Here is a 12,896-nt window from a genome sequence, read left to right as displayed (position 1 = left end):
ACCTTGGCTTGAAATTACCAAGCCTACTCAACTTCTTCAACTCCCCAAATTTGTAGTGCCTCTAATTGCGCTCACAAGTGCCACATACCCGAAGGTGTTCATACTTTCAGGATGTTAATCAAGTTCAAACAATGATTGAACTTGATTACTGTTACCACCTTGGTCATCATATCTGCAGGATTTTCTGATGTCGCAATTTTCTGAAGTAGAATCTTTCCTTCTTCAAAGATCTCCCGCACAAAGTGACCTCACGTCGATATGCTTAGTCCTTGAATGGTAGACTTGATTTTTCGCTAAGAATAGCGCTCTGACTGTCACAATAGAGAATAATGTGACTTTGAACAACTCCCAAGTCTTCCATCAACCCGTTAAGCCAAATTGCTTCCTTTACAGCCTCTGAAACTGCCATGTATTCTGCCTCTGTAGTAGACAAGGCCACCGTAGATTGCAATGTAGACTTCCAACTTACTGGGGCTTTAGCAAGAGTAAACAAATACCAGTAGTTGATCGACGCTTATCCAATCACCAGCATAATCGGAATCAACATATCCAACCATACACTGACCAAGTGCTTCATCCTGTTCAAAAACTAAACCAACATCCACGGTTTGTTGGAGATACCGTAGAATCCATTTCACAACTTGCCAATGTCCTTCTCCAGGATCATGCATGTACCTGCTCACAACTCCAACTGCTTGTGAAATGTCAGGACGCGTACACACATTGCATACATCAAGCTCCCAACTGCATTAGCATATGGAACTTTTACCATATACACTCGTTGTTCGTTAGTTTTAGGAGATAATTGAGAACTAAGTTTCAAATGAGAAGCCAATGGGATACTTACATGTTTGGTATTTTCATTCATGCTAAAACATTGTAATACCTTTCTCATACTGCTTCTGTGTTAAACAAAACTTCCCTCTCTGTCTATCTCTGCTTATCTCCATACCAAGAATCTTCTTGGCCTCACCTATCTTTCATCTCAAACTCTTGATTCAACTGAGCCTTTAATTTGTCTTTCTCCTTAAACTCTTGATTCAACTGAGCCTTTAATTTGTCTATCTCCTTTTGACTCTTTGAAGCGATCAACATATCGTCAACGTACATGAGATAAAATGAAAGATCCATCTTTGAGCTTTTGCAAATACACACAATGATCATTTGCTTCAAGTATCTTTTGCCTCCTCATAAAGCTATCAAATATACCACTGCCAGATATAGCGATTTGTTCAGCTTACAAACCCATTTGTCACAACCACCATCTTTGTATCCTTCTGTGTCATATAGATCTCCTCTCTAAATCACCGTGCAAGAAAGTCGTCTTTACATCAAGTTGAGCTAGCTCCAAATTCAACTGTGCTACCAAGGCCAACAATATTCTAATGGAGGAATGCTTCACAACAGGGGAAAATACTTCATTGTAGTCGATTCCCTTCTTTTGAGCGTAGCCTTTAGCTACTAACTGTGCCTTGTAGCGAACATCTTTCTTGTATAGATCCATCTTTCTTTACAAATACCCACTTGCATCCAAGGCTCTTTTACCTTTCGGTAATTGTGCCAGTTTCCAAGTGTCGTTCTTTTGGAGAGATTGCATTTCTTCATCCATGGCACTTTTCCACTTATCACTTTCCAAGCTTTGTATTGCTTCTTGGTAAGTGATAGGGATATCATCTAAGCCACCATATCAACAAATCGAGCAGGTCTACGAATTTCTCTCCTCTTGGCCTTGTAACTGCAAGTGTTTTGGTGTCTCCAATGGTTTTTTGGGTTTGAACCTCTTCATCTTCTGATTCTTCTATTGAGTTGAAGAATCAGCTGCATCAACTTCTGGGATCATCTGCTGAAACTCCACTATTTTGGAGTATGCTCCACCTGCGAAGTACTACTGTTTTGGACAGCTTCACTTGTCCCTTTTTTACTAGGGTAGATTCATCAAAGGTAACATCTCTGCTACAAATTACCTTTTTGGTGTCTAAACACCAAAGGCGGAATCCCTTCACTCCATGGGTGATTCCTATAAAGAGAGCCTCTTTGCTCTCGGATCAAGCTTGGATCCTTCACAATGATAATAAGCAGTGTATCCAAATACTGTAAGGAATCATAATCAGTAGCAGGTTTTCCAGACCATACCTCCAATGGTGTTTTTCCTCCATCGCTGATGACGGTAGATGATTAATGAGATGGCCAGCATATGTCCAAGCCTCAGCCCAAAATGCCTTGCCAAACCCAGCATTAGACATTACATCAACTTTCTCCAATAGTGTTCGATTCATACGCTCTGCCACCCCATTCTGTTATGTGTATGTCAACATGAAGTGTCGAACAATACCATACTCATGGGAACGTCAAAGAATGGGTCACTTTTATATTCCTATCCATTGTCCGTCCTAAGACGTTTGATCTTTCTACCAGTCTGGTTTTCGATATATTTTTCATTTCAGGAAATTTGAAGCACTTCATCTTTAGACTTCATCGGATACACCCAACTCTTCTGGAAAAGTCATCTACAAAAGTTACAAAATAATGGTTTCCTCCCAAAGACGATGTCATTGAAGGACCCCATACATCTGAGTGAATATAATCTACAATACCTTGTATTATGTATAGTGGTGCCAAACTTCACTCTCTTCTGCTTTCCTAGAACACAATGCTCGCAAAAGTTCAATTTGCAAGCCTTTGCACCTTTCAACAATCCTTTCTTTGCCAGAATTTGCATGATTTCTCTCTAGTATGTCCCAACCCGCATATGCCAAACTGGGTTGCGTCCAAATCATCACCTCCGAAGTTTACTGCAACTACTCAATAATTGTATACCTTGGTAGTAATACAAATTATTTTTCCTGATGCCCTTCATCATCACAAGTGCGCCATGTGACTTTTAAAACTCCATCTCTCATAGTGACTACTGAGCCTTTGGATTCTAGGGCTCCCAACGATGAGATTTTTCTTCAAACTGGGCACGTATCGGACATCCGTCAGAACTCTGGTTGATCCATCTTGATTATTCAATCGAATTGAACCTATCCCAACAGTTTTACAGGCATTTTCATTGCCCATATAAACAACTCCTGCATTTAGTTCCACTAAATCGGAGAACCACTCCCGATTAGGGGACATATGATAGGTGCAACCCGAATCTAATATCCACTCATCGGAATAGAATGTTGTTGATGAAGCAACCAATGATATGTCAGAGTCATGTGCATCATGCTCTGCAACACATGCATCTGGAGCAGCTTTTCCTTTCTTCTTCAGCTTCAGACAATCTTTCTTCCAATGGCCTTTCTCATGACAAAGGCACATTCATTTTCCCAGTCTGGACTTCGACTTTGATCTCCCTCTCCACTTTGGCTTTTGACTTTTCGAGCGACCTCTTGCCACCATGGCCTCTACTGCTTCGTACTTGCTCTCCTTCTTGGTTTTCTTCCTGAGTTCATAACTATACAGCAGTTACATCTTTAAGGGTAACATTATCCTTACCATGAAGTAACGTTGTCTCAAGGTGCTCAAATTCATCTGGAAGAGATGACAACAACATTAAAGCCAAATCTTCATCTTTGAAGGTTTCATCCATGCCCAATAAGTCTTCCATTATTGAATGCTCATGTGTTCATTCATTGGTGCCTGGTTGATAATCAAATCTGAACAATCTTTTCTTCATGTGGAGACGATTCTGAGAGCTTTTCTTCTGGAATTTTTCCTCCAAAGCTTTCCACATCTTACTTGCAGAAGTCTTATTCTTGTAGCCATACTTCTGCTCCCTGGAAAGACAAGATCGAATAGTGTTGCACGGCAAATGATTGATTGTTCCCCATTCTTTCTCCTCCATATTCGGGTTTTTCTTCCTCAATGGCGATGAGACCTTGTGGAATAAAGCGTCTACCTCCCTTGCCACATGCCAAAATGATCGGATCCATCGAACAACTCCACCGAAATTTGCATTTGACATCACCCTCCTCACCGGTCCAGATGAAGAGCTTGATGTCTCAACTGATCCGTATTTTGGCATTTTAATTCTAACGAACAATATTCAATATCACGAACTGTATCTTTTCAGCAACGGAACCACGCACGGCAAACGATTGATTGTTCCCCATTCTTTCTCCTCCTATTTGGGTTTTTCTTCCTCAATGGTGATGTCTAGACCTTGTGGAATAAAGCGTCCCTCTCCTTGCCACATGCCAAAATGATCGGATCCATCGAACAACTCCACCGAGAAATTTGCATTTGACATCACCCTCCATCACCGGTCCAGATGAAGAGCTTGATGTCTCAACTGATCCGTATTTTGGCATTTTAATTCTAACGAACAATATTCAATATCACGAACTGTATCTTTTCAGCAACGGAACCACCATGATAACCTCAACCGAAGCTGATGCCAATTGTTGGGGAAAACGGGTTATTTCCCACACGAACGTAGTTTAAAATTGACCTAAAATATCAAAATTAAACCACCAAAGGTTGCACAGCGGATAAACCTGTCAAACTATTGAATATTGAAACACAATGGAAAAGAACCGAATAAAAAACAATAAAGGAGAGAACACACCAAATTTACGAGGTTCGACGAGAATATCGTCTACTCCTCGGGCACCACACCGGATGATAACTTCACTATATCGCCAATATTACAACAAATGGAATTCTTTGGAATTCCCAAAGTGGGAGAATGAAGAATACAAGAGGAAGGGAGAACTTGTTTTTGGGATGATTTCTAATGGAAATACTTAGGCCTATTTATAGTTGAGTTTCAAGAACAATAGTTCAAAGTTTGGCCACCTACCAAAGAATTTTCCAATGTGTACAAGTTAGCCTCCAAATATAATTCACATGTTCAAAGTTTGGCCACCCCAAGATGAAATTCCAACTTGTCAACTTAATTTCTAGACAAATCTAACATCGGAAACTAGTCCCTTATTGTGCAGGTTCTTCGAGAGGTAACAACCCCGATTTTTGGTCTCCCACCGGGATGGATAAAAGTCAATATCGATGGCGCTAGATCTGATACGAATGGTCGAGCATCATGTAGAAGAGTGATCCGTTATGGTACATGCAGTTGGCAAGTTTGTTTTCCAAAATTCATGGGACTATGTTTGATTATGGAAGTAGAGTTATGGGGATCTATCTTGGTATTCAACAGTCACGGGAGCTTGGTTTTAGATGAGTCCTATTGAGTCCAACTTACCACGAAGGGGAAGTTTGGCAAGGTTTCCATACCATTCTTCTTTACATTCGTGTGCAAGAAGAATTGGTCCATTAAGTTTCATCATGGATGATAATAAGGTTACAGAACAAATGGCTTAGTTTACACGTGTCTTTTCATGTAATCCAATGCACGTCACCGGATGTTGCAGAGTTGTTGAGGAGTGATAATTGTAATTCTCATCCTTTTACTAACAAAAAATTAAAAGAATTTATTTCAATTTAAAATAAATTATAAAACATATAATATATATCAAATTATTGTTTTTACTATTTTATTTTATTTTTTATAATGAATAATTTGGATGGGTTGAAACAGTCCGAACTTAGAATTTAGAATCAGATTTGGATCTAGCCCGACCATAACACCTCAAGAATGAAATAAAGGAGAAAAGAAAAAAAGGGAAGGTTATATAGGTAATTTAGTGAACAAAGACGGAAGGGAAACATCAAACCCTAATTCGCTATCTATATAAAGTGGTTTTCCTTTTACTGGTCTGCCGGAAACACGTATCGCAAGCTGCAAAAGGAGTGATCGTTGCAGCGGTAGATATCATAAAAAAGAGTGAAAATGGAGGTAGCCAGAACTGTTAAGGACGTTTCCCCCCCGAATTTGTCAAAGCTTACGCCGCCCATCTCAAGCGCTCCGGCAAGGTACTTATTTTTCCTGCAAATCCTTTCTATTTTTGGTTAGTAGACATGGAATTTAGGGCATTCCTTAATTTCTTAATTTATGTTGGAATCTGTATACTTAACACTGTCTACAAATACATTAAATTTAAATGTTCTTTTAACGTGGTTCGTTCTCTCTTCAAAACGAGAAAAACCCCAGATTGAACTTCCCCCATGGACTGATATTGTGAAGACTGGTAAACTAAAGGAGCTTCCTCCTTATGACCCTGATTGGTACTATGTCAGGGCTGGTATGTGCATTCATTTTCCATATTAATTAAGACTAATTAATGATTGTATACTTTTATTGTGAGCGATAAATTTTGTTATTTTGTAGCTTCCATGGCTAGGAAAATATACTTGAGGGGAGGTCTTGGTGTTGGTGCCTTTAGGAGGATTTATGGAGGGGCTAAGAGAAATGGAAGTCGTCCACGCCATTTCTGCAAGAGCAGTGGTTCTGTTGCTCGACACATTCTCCAGCAGTTGGAGAATGTCAACATCATTAACATTGATCCTAAAGGGTGAGTTTTCTATTCTGTTATTTGTTTTAAATTTTATGACTCCTGGGGTGTAATGGCAATTGTGAAGATGGTTGTTTCCACTAGGCGAAAGAACATTGCTAACAGATATTTATTTGCAAGTAATAATTCTTCAATTTAATTACTGTTCTTTTTAAGAATTCAGCTGTTTTTTGTACCCTAATCTATCAATTTTTAAGGATCTGATCAAGATGTTAGAATATGATTTGAATGTTAGATTTCAGGTATAATATCATGCTCTAGAAAATTAGATAACAAAACCAAAACGAAATAGTGTTAAGAAAGTTGACTTTGAGACTGGTGTAAACCATTTAAGGTTTTAATATGCCTGCAAGATACAATTGAGCTGACAACATAATAAGTAGAACCAGTGATTATATATAGATAACGAACTGACATTTTTAATAAGATATACTGTTGCAAGAGTTATGTTGTTTTATTGGAAATGACTTTTTGCAATACTTTGCGTCTTTACTAGTGAATTACAACTCGGTTGCTTTATGTGCATTTCAAGCTTGATTTTCTAGACAATGTCAGGTAGATAGTTTTCCTACACTATAAACTACCAACATTGTTACATATATTTAGACATGAGTACAAGGGTATTTGGTACCCTTGGAATATGAGTAATGGATTAAATAAGTAGACTTATGTCATGGTCGGGGGAGAAGGACGAGAAGACGATCGGGGAAACGAAGAAGGAATTGGGGAAAATGCAATTCAAGGGTTAGGGATTGCTGATGGAATTGGGGATTATTACCTGAGGAAGTAAATACCACGTGAGGAGCACGGGTTCATTAACCCATCAGCCATTTGAAGATCCAGCAGAGAAGCCCAATGGAGAAGCCCAATGGACAAGCTCAATTTAATATGCAGTAACAGAAAACAATTAGAATATATGCCAGCTGGCTTGTTAGATTTCATAGTACAATTGTAAAAAAAATAAATGTACCTGAAAATGATGATTATGCATGATTTACTGAATGAATTTCTGAATTTCTTCATCAAGAAATCTACTTACTCCTTGGAATCCAGGATGGCCACTAATCAAGGGTATGTGAGGAATTATTGAAGATTCTAACTGGTAGAAATGGGGAGCAGAACCAATCTGATAATGATCAGGTACAGTCCCTTAACGCTTCTAAAACAGATGGAAAACAACCTGTAAAGGTCACAGTGCTTAATGATAAGACCAGGTTTACTTATAAACCTGATGAACCTGGAATTCTAAGATCCAAACCAGGGGATTTACCTAGTTTTAAAAATGATATCCAAGTAGAAGAGAACAATGCAGTTAGAAACAATATAGTCAGTTTGGAAGAGGATATAAGAGGCATTGGAGGTTCTTCTAATACTACAGGGTTAATCTGGCATAGACCCAAGATTGAGCTACCCTTTTTTGAAAGGAATAATCCTAGAGGGTGGATACAAAAATGCCTTAAGTAGTTTTCTTTATGTAATATTGCAGAGGAGCAAAGGGTGGAGATGGCTACAATGTATTTAGTGGGGAAGGAAGAAATCTGGTTCGACGGTTATATCATGTAGAAGCATCATGTGACATGGCATGAGTTTGAGGCAGATCTTTGCCATAGATTCTGTGATAGGTCCTTTGCTGACATAGTTGAGGAATTTACAAAGTGCAGAAAGGATCAGTGGAGGAGTACCAGGACAGGTTTGAGGAATTACAGCCTCATATGCTGTTACAAAATCCTACTATGGGTGAAGAGTTTTTTGTCTCTCTTTTTATTAGTGGGCTAAGAGAAGATATCAAGCATAGAGTTGAGGCTTTAGAGCAAAAGCACTCTCTGAAGCTGCAAACAAGCTAAATTGTATGAGCTTTCTGTGGAATATGAGAACAAAAGAGGGAGAGCATTTTTTAGAAACCCACTCTACCCAAACCCATTACCTACTTCTAAACCTAATTTTCCACCCCCACAACAAAAAGGTTCAGCTAGTATGCCTCCAAAACAGAATCTTCTGGACTACAGGAGACATAACAACCAATGTTTTAAGTGGTGAGAAATTCTCTCCAGGACATCAATGTAAGACAAAGCAATTGAATATGATGATTAAAGAGGAACTTGTTCTATCCTCAGAGACTTTACCAAATGAGACAGATCAACAAGTGTTACAAGAGGATGAGAGCCTAGAAATTTCTATGAATGCTATCACTGGGTGTATTGGTCATAATACATTAAGAAGTCAAGGCACTATTATAGGCAGACCACTGAACATATTAATTGATAGTGGTAGCACCCACGGTTTCTTAACACCTCAGTGGGCTGATGCAGGATTCAAGTGACTACACCATAGCCTTTAGCTATTACATTGGCTATAATGGACAACATCTTTATAGTGCAGTCAGGTGTAATAAGGTGGAATGGCAAATACAGGGATATTCTTTTATTCATGATTTTAGACTTCTTCAATTGGGGGGAATTGATATGGTCCTAGGTGTTGATTGAATAAAGTTATTCAGTCCTATCTTGATGGACTTTAACAAACTGACACTCAGTTTTGTACATCAAGATGAACAGATTGTTATACATGGCCAACAACCCTCAAATTTTTTGCAACAGATTTAGGAGCTACACTATTGAAGATGACAGTTTCAAATTCTGCTATACTGGGGCATGTTGTTTTGATGACTATGGCAGAAAGTTCGAGGCCTATTCTACAACTATTCAACCATTATTGGAGAAATACAATTCTATTTTTGCTGAGCCTACATATCTTTCACCTACAAGAACCCATGATCATGTTATTCCCTTAAAGCCTGATTCTATGCCTGTTAATTTAAGGCCTTACGAATTTCCTCATAACCAAAAAGCTGAAGTGGAAAAACATATTGCTATTATGTTATCCTCTTCTATTATTCAACCTAGCAAAAGTCTATTTGCTTCTCCATTCCTTCTCATTAAAAAGAAGGATGGTAAATGGAGGTTCTGTGTTGATTATGGACAGTTGAACAGTATGACAATTAAGGATAAATTTCCTATTCTTGTTGTTGAGGATTTATTAGATGAGCTACATGGGGCTGTCTACTTTTCAAAGATTGATCTAAGGTCAGGTTACTGGCAGATCAGAATAAAAAATGAAGACATTTATAAAACAACATTCAGAACTCATCATGGCCATTATGAATTTAAGGTAATGCCCTTTGGTCTAACTAATGCTCCTGCAATATTTCAGGCTTTGATGAATGAATTATTTAGTTCATTCCTTAGGAAGTTTGTTTTGGTGTTTTTTGATGACATATTAGTTTACAGCAGCTCTATGACATACCATATTCTGCATTTACAATTGGTTTTGGATATTTGCAAAATTGTCTAAGTGTTTCTTTGGCCAGACCCAAGTAGAGTACTTGGGACATATTATTTCAGCTGTTGGTGTTGCCACTGATCCTAGTAAGGTAGAAGCAATGAGAAATTGGCCTTTGCCTAAATCCTTAAAATCATTGAGAGGATTTTTTGGGTTTGACAGACTATTATAGAAGATTTATCAAAGATTATGGTACTATTAGTAAACCCTTGACTCAGATGCTGAAAAGGGATTGTTTTAAGTGGAGCAGTGCAGCTTTTACTGCTTTTGAAGAGCTTAAGAGAACTATGTGTCTTGCACCTGTTTTAGCTCTACCAGACTTTACTAAAAAAATTTAATTGGAAACTGATGCCAGCTCTGAAGGCATAGGGGTTGTTTTATCTCAAGATGGCAGACCTATAGCATTTTTAAGTAAAGCTCTCAGTCCTAGACATGCTGCTTTATCTATTTATGAGAGAGAATACATTGTTATTCTATTAGCAGTCTCTAAGAAAAAATTTAATTGGAAATTGATGCACTCTGAAGGCATAGGGGTTGTTTTATCTCAAGATGGCAGACCTATAGCATTTTTAAGTAAAGCTCTCAGTCCTAAACATGTTGCTTTATCTATTTATGAGAGAGAATACATTGCTATTCTATTAGCAGCCTCTAAGTGGAGACATTATTTAGAGAGCAAGCCTTTTATCATTAAAACAGATCATGAACCTCTAAAATACCTATTGGAGCAGGAATTAACTACTGCTATTCAGAAAAGGGGACTGACAAAATTATTGGGATTGGATTATACTATCCAATACAAAAAAGACAAATCAAATATTGTGGCAGATGCCTTATTTAGATAATGGGAAGATCATGGTCAGTGTCTTGCTATGGGAACTACCCTAATCATTCCTACTTGGGTTCAAAGTGGATGAGAGTTACAAGGAGAATTTATTGGCTACTGAATGGATTTCCATTTTAACTGTGAATCCTACTGTTGATTCTAAATGGAAATATTCCAAAGGAATTCTCAGATTTCAAGACAAGGTTTACATTAGTACTAAGGGCTCTCTTAGACTATAGGTTCTTTAAACCCTATATGACTCACCTCATGGGGGTCATTCAGGAACTCAAGCCATTATCAAAGAATTAGAGCTTATTTTTATTGGCCTAAACTTAAGGTTATGGTGGCCACTTATGTAAGGCTTGTGCAGTATGTCAGCAAATTAAAGTGGAGCATATTGTTAAACCTGGTTTACTTCAGCCACTACCTATTCCTCAACAGGCCTGGGAGGTTATTACTATGGATTTATAGAGGGTTTACTTCTTTGAAGAAGCACTGTATCTTGGTGGTGGTTGACAAGTTCACCTAGTACAGTCATTTTGTGGCACTATCCCATCCTTACACTGTTGCTGAAGTAGCTAAACTATATTTGGACAACATTTATAAGCTTCATGGCCAGCCTAAAATGGCCATTTCAACAGAGATAAAACCTTCACTAGTCTTTTTTGGAGAGAACTAATGAAGCAGCTGGGTACTAAGACTTATTTAGTACTGCTTATCACCCAGAGACTGATGGACAAACTGAAAGGGTGAATCAATGTCTTGAGCAATATCTGAGGGGTTTGTGTTTCTTTCAACCAAAGTAGTGGGCTAAATGGTTGTCTCATGAAGAGTGGTGGTATAATACCACCTATCATATAACCCTAAAACTAACACCATTTCAAGCCCTATATGGCTATGCACCCCCTACAATGGTGTGGCAAACAAACTCACCAGTGCAATCTGTCAGTGACCTATTGCAGACTAGAGAGGACATTCGAAGGCTAGTAAAATTACAACTAGAAAATGCAGCCAATCGCATGAAACAGAAAGCTGATAAGAAAAGATCTGAGAGAACCTTTGTAGTGGGAGAAGAAGTGTACTTGAAATTACAGTCCTATCGCCAAACTTCTTTGGCTCTACGAAAAATCTAAAATTAGCAGCTCGCTACTATGGCCCTTGCAAAAATTACAGAAAAGATTGGTGAGGTTGCTTACAATTTGGATTTACCTGAGACATCGCGGTTACATCCGGTATTTCACGTGAGTCTTTTGAAGAAGCACATTGGAGAATCAACAGCTTCTTCTACGGATCCTCCTGAAATGAATGAGGAAGGCCAAATTAAAATTGAGCCTTCTCAAATCATGGGAAGACGAATCGTAAACAAAACTACAAACTTGTTACTCAATTGCTAGTGCGATGGACGAATCGTGTGATACTTGGGAAGACTATACTATTCTTCAGGGACAGTTTCCCAACTTTGATCCTTGGGGACAAGGATCTGCTCCAGTCGCGGGTATTGTCATGGTCGGGGGAGAAGGACAAGAAGACGATCGGGGAAACAAATAAGGAATTGGGGAAAATGCAAGTCAAGGGTTAGGGATTGCTGAAGGAATTGGGGATTATTACCTGAGGAAGTAAATACCATGAGAGGAGCACGGGTTCATTAACCCATCAACCATTTGAAGATCCAGCAGTAGAGAAGCCCAATGGAGAAGCCCAATGTTAATATGCAGTAACAGAAAACAATTAGAATATATGTCAGCTGGCTTGTTAGATTTCATAGTACAATTGTATAAAAATAAATGTACCTGAAAAGGATGATTATGCATGATTTACTGAATGAATTTCTGAATTTCTTCAATCCTTTATGCTTCTCTTCTGAAATCTCCCTTTTCTCTACTTCATCATCTCGCATTCATCACAACTTATGAGTAGAATTGCACATTACTAACCTCTGTCATTGCTAATATCAACTAAATTTTATCCTTTATGTTTCAGTGGTAGGAGAATCACATCAAATGGCCAGCGGGATCTGGACCAAGTAGCAGGAAGGATTGCGGTTTCCATCTGAGATTGTATGCAACGTTTTTCATATTGCTGAAATGTAGTCGTTTGAAAAGAGGGCTTTCCTAGGAGACTGTTTTAATTATTTATCTTTTTGGTATATTGAGATTTGAATTTTTATTTTATAAATTTAAAGAACAATCTGTTGAAAATGACCATTAGTTTTCATTTAAATTGGGAACTGCTATTTCCTACCTGCTGGATGTTTGGCCTTCATTCTCACCTCGTTGCCCCAGCACTTCTTTCTTTCCTTTTTGATGTTTTTCATTGCCCCCAACGAACATAGG

General features: G+C 38.3%; 1 pseudogene; it reads left to right on the top strand.

The window, feature by feature from the left end:
- The first annotated feature begins 5,698 nt into the window (after positions 1-5,698).
- On the top strand, positions 5,699-12,710 carry LOC120123445 (annotated as a pseudogene).
- The last annotated feature ends 186 nt before the right edge of the window (positions 12,711-12,896 follow it).

The sequence above is a fragment of the Hibiscus syriacus genome, unplaced genomic scaffold, assembly GCF_006381635.1.
Source record: "Hibiscus syriacus cultivar Baekdansim isolate YM2019G1 unplaced genomic scaffold, ASM638163v2 tig00110393_pilon, whole genome shotgun sequence".
Lineage (NCBI taxonomy): Eukaryota > Viridiplantae > Streptophyta > Magnoliopsida > Malvales > Malvaceae > Hibiscus > Hibiscus syriacus.
Note: the sequence above shows the minus strand (reverse complement) of the source record. Positions and strands in the feature narration are given on the sequence as shown.